The following is a 16,924-nucleotide window of genomic DNA, read 5'->3' as shown; positions in this document are numbered from 1 at the left end:
AAAAATAATTCATCTTAAATTGCAACCTTGAGTGTTTTTGTATGAAATAAGTTATTGCGATTAAGTTTTGTAAGTATTTATGTATTTATAGGTAGGTAGCTATAGGTATTTCGTTCATTAATAGGTAAAGCAGCCTTAGGTATTTCGTGCATTAGGTAATTAGGTATAACAACTTCAGGTGTTACTTTAGGTATTTCGTTCGTTAGGTATAACAGCTCTAGGTAATATATCCATTAGGTAAATCAACTTTAGGTATGGGAGCGTTCAAATATTACGTAACACAATTTTTGAAGATTTTTGACCCCCCCCTCCCCTCCGTGTAACGCACCGTAACGACGTTTAGTTGTCCCCCCCCCCTACCCCCTAAACATTACGTAACACTTAGTGACCATTTTTTTTACCTAAAAGTTACAATTACGTTGCGCAAAGTACCGGAAAGTCGCTAAAATACCTTTTTAATACAGTTGCTCAAAAAGTGTTACTTTTCGTGGCTGTTTAGCGTGCGGAAAGTTGGTTTTTGCGAACTAGTGCTTTTTACTTTTCCAATTTTTTTAAATTTTTACTTGTTCCAATTCATGACTACTTATTGATGAGTGTTAATATTAGTTTCCTTTAAACGTCGTAATCAACATAAAAACCTACTGTTAATGTAAGAATACGAAAAATATGCATATTTCATCATTATAAATTTATTTATTAATGTTGAATAACCGTTCTTAATAAGTTGTCTGTATGGAACGGAACGCCTGTCAAAGAAGAGGCGTATTTTCTTACTGCAAGAATGTTTTAAGTTTCCAAAGGCAACATTCGATATTGTTTTTAGAAATATACGATACACAAATAATCGTAAATAACGATATTTATGTAATAATAGTACAATGTTTTAATATTTACAATTGTTTCTGTCTTATAGAACATGCATTTGAAAAAAAAACTTTCATTGAAGTGGGTTCAATAACAATAACAAAATCTATTCTAGTCGAATAAAAGCTAGAAAAACACCCCTTCATAATGTCAATGTCAATGATGTCAGTGTCACAGAATTAATAATATAAAAGTTTCGAATTCCATTCCTTACTTGTTGCTTTTCTTATTTTTTCGCAACTGTATTAAGAAACGTCGGTCGATACACGTGCGGGTATGTCATTCTTCACTCGACCCCTCCCTCCCCTGTAACGCATCGTAACGTTTTACAAGACCCTCCCCCACCCCCCAAATTGCGTTACGTATTATTTGAACGCTCCCTATGTCGTTCATTAGGTATACCAGCTTTAGGTGTATATCAGCTTTAGGTGCTTCGTGCATTAGGTATAATAGGTTTAGGTGAAACGTGCGTTAGGTAAAACGCGCATTAGGTATATAGTGCATTAGGTGTTTCGTCCATTAGGTTAAATGAAATTAGGTATTATTAACTTAGGTCATTCAATGTTGAGGTAAAATGATTGTTAGGTATTTTAAAAATAGGTGAGTCGGGCATAGGTGATTCGACATTAGGTAAATCAATTTTCGGTATTCTGATATGTAACCTTATGCTCGATCCAGACTGTTGCGAATTGGCATTGCATCTAAGAGGCCGTAGTCGATTTTGGAGCAAAAATTTTAAATTGATACATTTAGTCGTTGAAATTATACTTGTTTTGTTACGTAATATCTAAATAACAAGTATTGGTTTCTATTAGCACGTTTTCTCATCTTGCCTTTTAATAATGAGGTCGCGAGCGTGCGTCACCGATAATATGTGAAGAGAAGGGGCAGTTTTTAAAAATTCATCAAAAAATTATGGTGGTAAATTATACAAATTGATGTATAAGAATAGTTTCAGCAAATGTTGTAGATTGTTCAAGTATCCAAATTACGTTGAAATTAAGTCGATTTTTCAGAGAAATTGTAACTTGTTTTGAAGTAATTTCTGGAGAAAATTGAATTCGTTTAACTTTCATTTCCTCGAACTTTAAGTCATATAACAAAAATGTAATCTGATAAAGGTAAAGTAAGAATATGTGGAATATAAATTTACCATTTTTAGCAGTCCAAACTTTACGAAATCTACAAATAAGAGCGACAAATTCAGTGCTTTACGCGCGTTTACCTAAACGTCCTTCAGAAAAAAAATCATTACTAATTTAGTGTCTGTTTTCAAAAAATTGATCTGATAAAAGGCAAGATAAGAAGACGTGCTAATAGAAACCAGTACTTATTATTTCAATTTGGTAACAAAAGGTGTACAATTTCATCGAAGAAATCTATCAATTTTACATTTTTGCGACTAAAATCGACACCGGCCTCTTAATCTAAAACCGCGGTAATTTGTGACAATCTATCTGTCTCGGAAGCTTTGGTATTCTTGCGTCGGTAATATTGGTCCAATTCGGCGATCGAAATGAGCGAGCCAAATTGGCGTTTACGTTCGCACGGCCTGATTTGATCCGAAAATTTAATCAGATTGGCAAAAAATTGTCCCGAGATAGATATAACTCCGTTATAGATGGATACAGTCTAAGGAAAAAACGTGCCTCGAATATCACGAAAATTTGATTCTCGATCAGATGGCGCTACTAGTTTTGGCCTACTCTCGTATAGAGGGCGTTGACGGTTTCGTTTGTTATTTATAATTTTAACTCATATCAGTGAAAGAACATGGGTCAAAATCATATAAAAATAATTAATACAAATAAAAAATAATTTATCTATATTTAAATACATTTTAACGTATTTTTATAAATCTTCATTTTTAGTTTTAAACTATGTCGATAGATGGCAGTGAATTTACAGTGGTTACAAAATTTACTATGACAGTACCGCTCTATCTTATTATATCCTCTTTGGTTGTCACTATTTTCCTCATCGCATTGCAACGTTTTTTGATATCACTCAGTCGGCGGTCTTTGTTTTGGTAGGGTGTGCGACGGTGAAGTAAGTACTTGTGCTTGGTGTTGTCTCTTGTGGTGTTTTTAATTTGGTCGATGCATAATTCAACCTGCATGCAGGCGTACAAAATTAACCGTGAATCATCTTATCGACCACTGACCAGTATGTTTTTGTGTATTTGATATTACAATAATCAACGGCGGAAATATATACAAAAATATGTTTTCCGCAATAATTGACTTATTTAATTATATTATAAAGTAGGTAGGTATTCTTTATCCATTTAGCAATTCTATGATGTTTATTTTTAGTGAAGATATCGAAGCTTCAATTAATCAATATTCCGTTCCGCTGTGTAGAGATTATCGATATATATTATGACATTACTAACTGTTGCCCGTTGCCCGCGACTTCGTACGTGTGGATTTGTAAGCATATAACATTATGCCACAAAAGATAGCAGTAGGGACGGTTAATCATTTCACGAAGTTTCAAGCCCCTAACTGAAAAAAAATCTTATCGTTATTGATCTCTTTATTAAAAAAAAAAGTTCGCTCCCGATGGAAACTTACAACTCATTTTAACCGTCTTTAGTTTAATTTTTTACCAAGTTTTAACTTCTATCCCCTTCTGACCCCCTTAGGGGTTGAATTATCAAGATCGTTGAAATAACTTTTTTGTAATATTATATTATGCCTTTCTAAGAAGTTTTAAAAGCATTTGTAATGGATTCAAAGTTTCAACCCCTTTTTATCCCTTTTAAGGGATGAGTTTGTTTAAACGCTAAAATTACTTATCTTGTATGCCTTTATACAAAGTTTTAAGTCCCGCATTCACAAAAATGTTTGATATCCATACAAATTTTCAACCCCTCTATGACCCCTTTAGGGGTTGAATTTTTAAAATCGCTGAAATATTTTTCTTATATTATAATAATATGCCTTTATAAAATGTTTCAAGTTCCGCAATCAAAAACATTTTTGATATCCATACAAACTTTTAACCCCCTTTTCACCATTTTGGGGGATGAATTTTCAAAAACGCGGAAATTGGTTTTCTAAGAAAACCGAAAAAAACTTCTTCGCTTTGAATTAAATACCTTTTTACGAAGTGTCAAGTTCCTAGTTTAATATAAAATTTGAACCCTAACAAACTTTCATCCCCTTTTTAACCCCCTTAGGGGTTGGATTTTCAACAATAAACGTTGAATTAAATTTTTTTGGAACCTTATTACAATAAGATAAGAAAAAGAGGAAGAAAGTTTGTATGGGGTTCAAGTTTTATTTTAAGCTAGCAATTTGAAACTTCGCTTCGTAAAAAGATATATTATTAAAAAACAAGAAAACTAATTCCAGCGTTTTTGAAAATTCATCTCCTAAGGTGATGAAAAAGGGGTTGAAAATTTGTATGTAGATCAAATTATTTTTCGAATGCGGGACTTGAAACGTTGTATATGGGCATATTATTAGAATACAGGAAAAGTAATTTCCGCATTTTTAAAAATTCATCCCTAACAGGGTTAAAAAGGGGTTGAAAGTTTGAATCCAATACATGTGACAAAAATTCCTTTTAGAGAAGCAAAGTTTGGGAATTCCTCACGGTTACCTGGTTGCTGATTACCGAATTTAGTCTTAGTAATCCTGCTTAAAAATAAAAATAAAGATTTTCTCTAAATCACATTTGACACTACATACATGCTAACCACACTGACACTTCTATGTCACAACTATGTGCAAGCATTAAATGTCTCTATAGTTTAAACTGTGTCACTAGTTATTTATTAATAATTAATTAGGTAAGTACTAACTTTCGACTATTTCATTATTTTCCACTGTTTTTTGTTGACGTGATCAGGACCTGGCAGAAAATCAATGCTTTTCTTAATGGGTGAAGCGTAATACTGAGCCAGAACCTTTTTGTTTTGCTGCGACGCACACAGGATTTTTATTTGTATAAAACAGTATTTTTTCCTTTTCCTCTACATATTATGTAAAAATCGGTGTGACTTATTTGTTGTTGTAATTTTTATTTATTTTCTGGATTGTTCTGTGTACCTATGTCATTTCTGTATTTGAATATTTTGTGTGTATTGTGGCAAACAAATAAACAGTTTATCTATCTATCTATGTGTCATTTCCACTATTAGCTATATAAAGCTATAGTTTAGCTATAGGAGTTATAGCCTTTTTTCATAATTTTCAATCTTGGCTGAAAAATGACAACGAATGTTTGACCGTACTGCACCGTACTCACTGTATTTAAGAATATTTTCACATAAAAATATAGTTCTTTCTTCGCAAGTGTGATGAAAAACATTGTGTGTAACTCCAGGGGTGAGAATAATGCAAACTCGGGTCTTTAATTCACCCTCCTCGTATTCAATATTTCACTTACCCCCGTCGTTGCATAACTTGAAGGATAATCAATTATCATTATTTGAGGGATATATAGTTATCTTCTACCTTTAGGTTCTCCTTATTTTTACAATAACAGAAATTCTTATAAGGAAGTAAATCTTATCTATACTGTTCAATTTACAAGGTAAAAATGTGTAACAACATATTTATTTTCAGATATTATGTGGATACAACACCTGAGCCGAACAATATTGAAATAAAGAATTTCTTAGCTTTAATACCTTGGTTCCACGCCTATAGTTTCATTACAACTTTTGGTGTGTTGTCATTCCATCTTGAAACATCAGTGTTCCTGATTCGCTCTGAAGATACTCGTACCTAAGTTGTTTTTGGAAACTATACAAAGTTATAAGGTAAATGAATCATTAATTCTAATTTCTCATATGTAAGATTTGCACAACATTCATGAATCAAAATCATGATATGTTGTTACCCCATTAAAGCAAAATGTATCTTGTTGTCGAGATTTGGTTATCATTGCTTATGCAAGCATCACATATCAAATCAAATACATATATCAAATTTTAGTGTCCGTTGCAGCCGATGAAATACGGCGTTTCGTTAACCGAAGATTCTCTGGCAGGATTGGCCCAAATTTTTAGAGGGTGGGGGAGGGGGGGGGGGGGGCTCTCAACTTTATCTTGATATCCACATCAGTTAAGCTACTAGGCCAAGTTTGGTATCGTTTTCGTATAAATTCGGGGATGCCGAATTCATTTATGGTATCTCATTGACACCATTCCGAAGTCGAATCTTTTAATATATAAAAATAAAATCTAGTCTGTGCGGAAAGGGAAGGGTCGTCATTGTCGTCATCCAATTATTTTATTAATACCTTTTTTCATTCCTGTTTACGACATTTTGTACGGTTACCGCGATAGTTATTCCGAAATATAACTATGTAAACGGATTATATCGCATATAATGAATTTGAAATATGTACATCCCGACGTTTCGAACCCTTTACAGCGTCCGTGGTCAGCGGGTGACCCGTTTCACCAGTATATGCTCAGGGGCCTATACATGAAAATAACAGCAGGGCGCTGACAATGATCATTTACTTTAAAACTTTATAGCGGAAGCCGCTTGACCCCAATTTCAAAGGAATACCGCAAATCGATGTACAGGTTAGCCGTTTGGCACACACATACTAGAGGCTAAAACAAAATTTTTGACCCGCAGTTCCTAAAAAAATTTCGCTGCGGATTTTTTTTAGGAACTGCGGGTCAAAAATTTTGTTTTGGCCTCTAGTATGTGTGTGCCAAACGGCTAACCTGTACATCGATTTGCGGTATTTTTATACGAACGGGTTAGACTATTATTTATACGAGTATGAGTAAGACTAAACGACTATACTTTCTTGTTTATAAAATAGACAAAATCTTCTAGCACACGTTCACTGCCATCTGGTCTCTATTATAGGACTTACCCTAAATTACTATTCATTGATGTTTCTACAAAATCTTTATAACGTTCACTTTTCAACCTTTTTGCAGGAGGCGCTGATCTTGGGCGGTGAATCGACTTAACTAATACCACTATCAACAGAGACAGTGACATTCAAAATGCCAGCAACGTCAGCATCACACCAGCAATATCAATCACTTTACATAGATCCACAGCCAGGCTCCCGTGACCCTCCAAACTACATTGAGCATTGTAGTCCTGAGAAAATCAAAATAGCTACTCAGACAAAATCTTCTACCACACGTTCACTGCCATCTGGTCTCTATTATTGTTATATTATCATTATATTATCATTATCAAACACCATTGTACACTGCAGCCAGATTGAAGATTGGCCACAGTCTGCACTTGTTGAATCAAATTCTCAGCCTCTATTGTCTTCTCAGCAGTTAGGAAGGGCAAGTGAACAGTCAACCAGTGACACTGCATCCTTACAGCCAGGGTCAATTTCAAATATGTTGCAAACTAATATCCGTGTACCTCGAAAAGTTACAATAGTCGGTAGCCCTAATATGTCAAATGTTAATTTTCCATCCACTGATGGTGGTAGATCAAGAACAGTTACAATAACCGGTAGCCCTTATATGTCAAATGTTAATTTTCCATCCGATGAGGGTGGTGGAACGAGAGTAGTTACAATAACCGGCTGCCCTAATATGTCATATGTTAATTTTCGATACAATGAGGCTTCTGGTGGATCAAGAACAGTTACAATGACGGATTGCCCTAATATGTCAAATGTTGATTTTCAATACAATGATCAACCCAGTGCAAAAATAACAGTTACAATGACCAGTTGCCATAATATGTCAAACGTTAAATTTATTTTCAATGCTGGACCTGGTTCAACATCAACAGTTACACTATTCAATTGCCCTGATATGTCAAATGTAGTATTTATTATCAATGCTGGACCTGGTAAAACAACAACAGCTACGTTAACCAGTCCCCCTAATTTGTCAAACGGTCAATATATTTACAACTAAATTTGTCACAGTCATGTAAATTTCTTGACTCGCAGAATGCCCATAATTAGTAGGTATACAACGATTAGAGATGGGCGGCGGGTAAATACAACAGCCTCTTGCGCCTAGTGTTAGAGTCACCTGCTTACGCTTTCTGGAAACATTGGGACGATGTACATATGGGATCCAGAGGCTTAGTTTATAATTTATTATAATATAGTACTTTATACCTAGGTTTGACTAACATAGGATTAAGGGAATGTACACTAACACTATGGACATGAAAAGAAATAAAAAAAATAAACAAAAAGAATACCATTAACAATAACAAATACGATAGTTAAAAAAATAGTATAAAATGAAATATGAAATAGGTAGTTTAAAATAATAAAAAAATACAAAAAATAAAAAATAAAACAAAAAAAAAATATTAAAAAGAAATCTGTATAAAAAAATAAAAAAATATTAAGTATGAAAAATGTATATAAAATTAACCAAACTTTCCTACAAATAAACAGAGAAAAAAATCTTATAAAATAGCTTAAACTAACATTCATCAGTCTTCATAGACCATAAAACAAAATATAATAAGTAAAATAAAAATAAAGTAAAGTAATTATAACTATAATTTTATTGTGGTTGTCAATGGTTTCAGGTCTAACCTAAAATCTATAACATCACGAGTCCCTCAAGGCTCACATCTAGCACCTTTTCTTTTCAACATATTTATAAACGACATACCACAATTAAGATTACAACTAAGAAACTGTTAGGTATACGTATATATTACACTTAGTACGAAACTACGAAGCATTCTAGAATACTGTAGCGTACTAGCGTAGTTTGGCGACCACACTTTGCCACCCATAATTTAAGAATGGATAGGTTACAAAAACGTTTTTAATGCCATTTAGCAAGAACAACCGGGATGGCAAAGAAAATTCACAAACGCTTTAAAACACTAAATTACCATCGTTATCTCAACGCGAAGATACCTACTTTAGACCTATCATTCTTTGCTAAATTGTAATTTTTAACATTTGATTATAATAAATAAAGTAATAATAATAAATATACAAGCTAAGCCCGCAGGGCAGCTTGTGGCGAGCTGTTGGGGAGTGACGACCCCACGGACCCGAGTGCTCCAGAGAGTCGGTCAGGGTCTCCGTTTCCGGCGTGTCTTCGTCGGTCGGAGTGGACCCCAAGGGGACCCGCATGACTCTCAGCTCTGGCTTGCCTTCATTGGCCGTCCAGAGGGGAGTCGTAAGAGCTATATGCTCCAGGGGTGGAAGTGAAAGATGCATAAGACGCGAGTTGGCACAGTGGCTGTTAAAATCAGTCACTGGGTAGAAAGCGGCGCACACCTCTCGACACCCCTGAGCCGCTCACACCGGTGTTGCTCCTGGTCGTCTTCACGACGGCAGTTTCAGGGGCCCATCTAGTAAGCGGCAAGTCACCACCTGCCTCGATAACGTGTGTTAGCATTGTTATGGCAGGTGTCCGGACTTCTTTTCAATAGCCCAGTCTCATTGTCCACCCAAACTTCAATCCATAGACCGGTATACTGTTCACTTTTTCTACAATAGTCCCAATGCCTGCTGCGACCGGTTCATGGGTGTCTATTGTTGCACCTGTGAACGGGTTCCAGCAGGCGTTCTACATGACATTAAAGCTCTCCAAGGGGCCTCTACGTGTTGGATCTATATCCCCACGCAAGCCCATCAAAAGACCGGGATTTATATAGGCCCGTGAAATCCGAGGAGATACAAATAATAATAAATATACAAGCTAAAAACTAATAGATATCATATATTAAAGAAAAAGTGACGAAGCCCTCCAGTGGTGAAGGCCGGATTTGTTCATAGATGGCAGCACCAGTCTCTCTCGCTACAACGTAAATCCGTAAGGAGTTCGTTTAGGAGGTGCAAGCGCGCACTGCTTGCCCTTAGAGCTGGTCAAAGACGCCTAGTCTTACTAAGATGGCATATAGTCGAGAAATTCGGACGGGCACCGCCGTGGCGGGGTGGCCTAGGGGTTCATGGCGTTAGCCGCGATAGCTAAAGACGCCGGTTCGAATCCGGCCTTCACCACTGGGCTTCGTCACTTTTTCTTTAATATATGACATCTATTACAGTTTTTAATTTATATATAGTAGTGTAACTACTTAAAAAAAAAAACATCGAAATATTTAATAAAATAATTTGATGTTCCCAAACTTGTTCAAATATACAAGCTATTGAAAAATCAAATGGATTGCCCCAACTATTAGAAAATGTCAATTTGAGAGCTCAGCAAGATATCCACGCACTTCAATACAGGCCCTAAACCCCCCTTTTCGTAAAACTATTTTCGGTAAAAACTCCCCGTCTAAGCAGATTGTTAAATGAAAAAAGTGGCAATGCTGATATTTAACTTCGACTCTTTGAGTAGATTCCGGACTAACACCCAGGACTGAGTCACTATAATATGTTATCGAATTTTTTTCTTATATTTTTATCTGCATTTTTTTTCTTCACTACTATACTACAATATTATTACACTTATCTATCACATTAGTTGGCATGGAACTTGCGTGGTGATTTTCTGGTAAAAGGTAGCTGATTTCTAGGACAAACCTAATTTACAAATAATAATCTTTACACACTTGACATACAAGAAATCAGCTCCACCCAGCCAATCATTCAGCCGCTTTGTGGCCAACTACAGCAACTTCTCATCATCCACCTCGGTAAAACCGTAGAATTGCACCTTTGTTCAGTTTCCTATTTAATTTCTTAGGTTGCGTCTTACGTAGGCGAACGACTCGCGAACGCGAAGCGAATCGGCGGCGAAGCGGTGCGACGGGGCGGCCCACGCGGCGAGGAAGAAACAAACCGTTGATACGTATGGAAGTGTCCTAGGTGAGCGTTCTTCGCGCGAACGCGGGCGGCGCGGAGCGGGTTTGATGCTAGAAAGATATCAACCTTATTCTTATTTAATAAAGTCGATTTTTGTATTGTGTGTGTTAACAGCGCCATCTATGGGACTCTATTCTATATCGAACCCTAGATAGCTTACCTACATTACGCACCCGCCAGGGTACGTAGTTCACAAGACGGTCCATAGGTGGCTATAATCAACTTCCTCAGGATAGAAAAAAAGTCGACTAATCAAATCTTATCCGGTATTTTACATGCGCCACGCCTCTAGCCGCGTCGTATTCGCGTCAAAAAATCAGATGGATTGATCGCGCCCGCTCCGCGCCGCTTCGCCATCGCGTGAAGATCGCTCACCTAGGACACTTACATAAGGTAAGGACGGTTTGTTTCTTCCGCGCCGCATCGCGCCGCCTGTCGTTCGCGTGCAACGAGATCGCTCACGTAGGACACTACTATGGGTTTTAAAGGATTGATTTAGCCGCGTCGCGCCGCTTCGCTTCGCGTTCGCGCGTCGATCGCCTACGTAAGACGCTACGTTAGTCTTAATTTAACTGTAAGCATACAAAAGTGGAGTTTGCCTATAATTAGCTGTGCAATAAGCATAAGAATCGAATGTAACAACGTAACCTAACAATGTATAATTGTAACCGCTGTTGGCAGACCTTTAAAAAAAACTAAAAATCGAAAAATATCTTCAAGGTTCGCTCGTTCCTCGCCCAACGGATCGGAATTGTGAATATTGCGATCCAAAGTGGAAACGCAGCCAGCCTTATGGGAAGTGGGAACCCTTCCGCAGGGATCGGACCTGGGTGATCTAACCTAAAATACATCGTGTTTTTTTTATTTTCTTTATTTCGGGGTATAGATAAGTACGTTTAAGGAAACTAAATGGCATAAGTACTTAATTGATTTTTTTTTAACTTTTTTTATAAAAAGTTATTAAATCTTGCATACAGCGTTCTTGTCACACAGGTATTACTTTTAATTCAGCCAAACAATTAAAAACGGTACGTTATCAATGTAATTTCGAAAATAGATTGTCCGAGACAGTACTTACGTTTAGTAGCAAATGTATAAACTCATACAAACACTGATCAATATATAAACAGTCCCTAAGGCAAGTGTACACGCTTGTAGGGGCCTTATCAGATGAAAATAAATTATTGATTATATCCGAAATGTAGTTAATTAGAAACCTAGTGTTTTTGAGAAAATTACTTAATTTAAGCTCAGGAATGCATCTTGAAATTAACGCAAACCAATAATACGGTGTATATATGTCGCAGGCAAATTGTAAGAATCCGCCGTTTACAAACGGCGTCGTCAATGCCGAAGGCAAATTGTTAGTGCGCTTGTGGTGACTGGTGAACTAGCCTAACGAGTTAAATGAAACAGCTAGTTCCACATTAATTATTATATTGTCAAATAACGGCACACAAGAGTCACAAGCACAAAGAAAAGAAGTAATTAGCACAGTATAGTTGAAGAGAGAGTCAGAGGAAACACAGAAGATAGAAATAGCACATAAAGAAAGAGTACATAAAAACTAAAATTATAAGCGTATTCGGCGCGCACGCAAACCGAATAATATTATAATGCAAGCGAGTCGGCGCGTAAGCAATAACCGTTAGCTCGATCGGCGCGAGCGCATGCGTCCAGCCTCGAGAGTAGTAAATTGCCGACTGGCAGGAATTTCCGAGCGCGCACGAATGTGCGATCGGGCCGCCGATCTACGGCGGAACTAACCGAGCGATAAGACAAGTACCTGTACGCCGCGCTCGCATCGCGCGAAACCGCAACGGTATTTGAATGTTATTACATTTATATTCTTTATAAAAATACTAAGAATTGTCGCCACACGCTTAATAGCACAGAATAACTAATAGTACTACCGTCAATAGTGTCAACGTAAACGTGATGGTTATCTGAGGGTGACCATAGTTTGCTGTTTTATCAATTTATATTAACTTTAATACCCCAACATCATCCTCACGCGTGTTTTAGCCGTGGTTCCACTGCTTTGACTCACAGTAGGTTCTTTTTACCCGCTGTCCCATCGTTCTAAACAGTGTTCGCCAGTGGGTCTACGGATAATTTATTTTTACCATGGTGCCACGCACAGTTTCTTTGCCAAAAACATCTCCTTCACAGCTTAACTAGATTATTTCTGAGCGGTTTGCCCTTCGGGCATCTGAAGGTACCTAACGCGCCTAACCTACTTACCTACTGTGTTCTTTGCCTTCGGCATTTTACAAAGGGCCCGTCGTTTTACAAACGTAAAAACGTTTGTAAATTGACGACGCCCTTTGTAAACAGCGGATTCTTACAAAATGCCTGCGACATATATACATTGACACGGCTAGGTCACCTATAATTCTTATGCTTTATTATTTTTTTAGGTATTAGCCTTAGTTTTGTAGGTAGTTTTAATTTTAGGTTATGTTTTTTTGTACGTTTGTTACACGAAATAAAAAACTATATAATTTTTTTCTGTTTTATTAAAAAATACTTAAATACTAATAAACAAAGGTGGATGCCCTTGGATCGGAGGGTCCGACAGCTGCTCACCACACACCGTATGCTACATCCACGCTCGTCTGTTATGAGATTGTACATCCCAAGGAAATGTAGAGGTCGCGCGGCTTCCTAAATGCCAAAAATCTCCACAACCGTGAGGTGTACAATCTCCGGAATTATTTCCTCAGTAACAAATGTGGGATGCATCGTAATGTGGTGGCAGCAGATAGGGGCCTCTCCTTGGCAAACGAGAACTGGCACAAACCAGTAGTACTAAACTAAGCACTGAGGACCGTAGGGCGGTATGGGAGCATAAGCAGTTACATGGGCGGTTCTACAAGGCCCTCATGGGACCAGATCAGGGACCGGACAACCCTTTCCGCGATAAAACCCTTTCAATGGGCGACACTTAAACACGGCTAACACATTGAAAGACTTTCCCTTTTGAACTGCAAGCCCATTCATACCCTTACCTTTGTCTAACCCTTACCGAAAAGCTAACCAAAAATAAGGCTAGCTCTTAATAAGGGTTACCCTTATCTTTAAGCGCTTTTTATAAAGGTTTCCCTTCGCGTGAAAGAGACAGGATTAGTATATATCTACGGTAGTGTATGAAAAGGAAAGAAAATACGTGCCTAGTCAAAGAACGCCGCCGTCGCCGCCGACGATCGCTCGGATTCGAAGTAATGTGTGCTTTATGAACAAGGTAGACGACTTAAATTAGCACGCTTATATGCTAAAAGGGAAGCCCTTTATAAGGCTAACCCTTATAAGCAATATGCAAGGTGTTGGTAAGCGGATGATAAGGGTTTTGTAAGGGTATTTGGGCTACCGATTACTCAAATGTGGTAGCTTTATATAAGGGTTTTTAAAACCAAAACAAAGGGTTTCGTCTGGCAAAGGGTATGGTGAGTTAAGCCTTATGCAATACCCTTATAAAACCCCGATAAGGGATAGCGGGCCGGTCCCTGGACCAGATGTAGAACTGCCCGCGTCGTTGAACTGGCTACGATTCGTGGACCTCTTCGGAGAAACCGAGGGTTTTGTCTGCAATTACGGACAAAGTTATCATGAATCATGACGAATAACTAGGAGATATATCCCGAACGACGGTACGGTCGACATTTGTCGGGCATGCCGCCGTCCGGGAGAGTCACTCAGGCATATTATTTCCGGTTGTTCTCATCTTGCTAACGGCGAGTACTTGCACAGACAGCCTAATCTCATAGCCAGAATTATTCACCAGCAGCTTGCTGTAATAAGTAATAGTATTATCATACAGATGCGAAATAAAACCAATACGTTTTGTTTATTAACGTATTTCGGTCGAATTATCCAACGCGGCGAGCGGCTAGTCGTGTAACTTCGGCCGGCCTCGGCAAGCTGCGGCTTCGCCTCAGAATAATGACTAAAGCATAGAAGTCGGGCAAAAATGCTTCGCAAATATGTATACCCGTACTTTACTTCCTTACGAATTAGATAATGTGCCGAAAAGAGATGCATATATGCTTGTTATTTCTCATTTACGTACGGTGTCATAAGTTTGATAATTTGCTAGGGATGTAACTGTGTCGACTTTTTATATCGATAAATTATGTTTATGTGCCGTGTAAAAGAATAATCACGAAATTGGCAAATTGATAATAGTCTGGCTAATGAAAGTTGAACCTGAAAAAACGCGGCAATTTCAAGAAATCTGTAGCAGGCGGCTCGTTGAAATGAAATGAAATGCGTGGAATACAAGGATTGCATAACTTTTATACTTTCTATAATTTTCATATTCTAAAAATCATTAAAAAGTATAAAAATTATGCAATCCTTGGAATCAAAGAGCCGCCTGATATGAGGATTAATGCATATACCTAATATAGCTTTTATCTCATTTGCAGTCTACCACTCAGAACCGTCTAACTATACCTCTCGTTTTTTTATCATTAGAAAGAAGGCGAGTGATCTTAACGTGTCGTTTTATCGAAAAACACTTTGATAATAAGTCACAACAAATATAATATACGATCATTTACATACTTTTGCTTTCTTAAGTAAAATATTGCTATATTTATAAAAAAACTTGTCAATAAAAAGACACGTGGAAATGGTTTACCGTTTTTTCTAATGCTAAAAGACTAAGTATAGTTTCTAGTCATGTACAGTCAGCTGCAGAGAAAAGGCACCCCCCTGCATACAAAGTTCTGTAAATTAGTATGGACGTGGGGTACCTTTTCTCTGCAGCTGACTGTACCAAATAGGAAATGAAAAAAAAAACCGTGTAATATATTTTTTTTATTTAATAATAGGGAATATTACGCGAAACTCGGCGTAGTTGGCGCCACTATCACAATCTGAGGGTCTATCGCGAAACAAGAAAATCGAACTTTCGTTATCTAACATCTCTGTCACTCTTGCGTATTCGAGCGATAAAGAGGCAGCTAGATAACGAAATTTCGGATTCGAGTTTTCCGGTAGGTCCCCTGAAAACTTGTCAAAAACCTGTTAAAGGTACAGTATGAATAAGTTACTCTACGGTGCACTAAAAAAGCTAGTGCTGCACTCTGGTGGCAGAACATTGCAGTAATATCCCCTATTCCTCGTCCTTTGGAAATCTGAAATAAAAAGTTGAGTTTTGTGACCAACAATATTAATAAAAGGAACATTCATCAATGATCATTAATGTCTTTTTTATTAGGGTTCCGTACCCAAAGGGTAAAAACGGGACCCTATTACTAATACTTCGCTGTCCGTCTGTCTGTCACCAGGCTGTATCTCATGAACCGTGATAGCTAGACAGTTGAAATTTTCACAGATGATGTATTTCTGTTGCCGCTATAACAACAAATACTAAAAAGTACGGTCCCCTTGGTGCGCGCGTCCGACCCGCACTTGACCGGTTTTTAGTATTAAACTATAGTCTGGCAAACACAATCTGTCAGTAAGTAAGAACAAAGAAAACTATAGGTACAGTCGAAGGCAAAAATATCGATCCAGACAAATGGCTTAAAAATATGTGAACACGATTTTATTGTCTGAGCGTACACATATTTTTGAGACTTTGGGAATGTATATATATTTATGCCCTTGACTGTACTCATCAATTAAAATGAGACAGTCCTGGGCCAAACTATAAGAAAGCTGTAAATGTCGATAGGTTATTGATCTGAGGTCGATACATCACTATGCCAAAAACATAACCTTTCATACTTAGCAGAAAAGTTCGAAAATATATGCAAAAATCTATATAGACTTGAATGCAAGTAATAATTACATAAACAACATATCGATTTCTATGTTTAGGGTCAGGTCCTATAAATTAATTTCTTCAAAATTGAACAAAACTCACCGATTAAAGGTTATCGGTTCGTGCGTATTTTCTTTTCTTCCTGTATGCGATTTACAGCCCTCGATCACACAAGACATTATCACAAAGGGAACTTCAAACCATTACAAATAAAAACTCAGCACGTTTTCCAACAATCTTTCAGGAATAGCAACAATATAGGTATAATTAAAATAAACCAAGATGACCGCTGAAACATCCCGAAATATTTCAACTAAAATAATACGACTATGTCAAGTTGTTACAGTTGTCACCTACCTGTGAAATAACGAACATATATTTTATTTGGCTGGATTATATTATAGAACCACATAGGACCATTTGACATTTCCCTCAGTTTATCTTATGACAATACTGAAAAAAACGAAAGAACTTGCGGATTGTTGTCTCACTCACTCATAGACAAAAAGTAATAACGTGTTGTGAATACGATATCTT

The 16,924-nt window shown here is 37.2% G+C and overlaps 2 protein-coding genes across 3 annotated transcripts in view; both read left to right on the top strand.

The window, feature by feature from the left end:
* LOC134748305 (uncharacterized) overlaps positions 1 to 16,924 on the top strand; it is an 80,002-nt gene that overhangs the window by 48,713 nt on the left and 14,365 nt on the right. The window lies entirely within an intron of this gene.
* The window catches only part of LOC134748293 (luciferin 4-monooxygenase-like), a 126,899-nt gene continuing 112,841 nt past the window's right edge, over positions 2,867 to 16,924 (top strand). The window contains exon 1 of the mRNA XM_063683036.1: positions 2,867 to 2,913. The gene's annotated coding sequence lies outside the window, so the exon portion shown is untranslated. The remainder of the gene's footprint in view (positions 2,914 to 16,924) is intronic.

Source organism: Cydia strobilella, chromosome 16 (assembly GCF_947568885.1).
Source record: "Cydia strobilella chromosome 16, ilCydStro3.1, whole genome shotgun sequence".
Classification (NCBI taxonomy): Eukaryota; Metazoa; Arthropoda; class Insecta; order Lepidoptera; family Tortricidae; genus Cydia; species Cydia strobilella.
The sequence above is the reverse complement of the archived record's forward strand: the minus strand, read 5'-3'. Positions and strand labels throughout refer to the sequence as shown.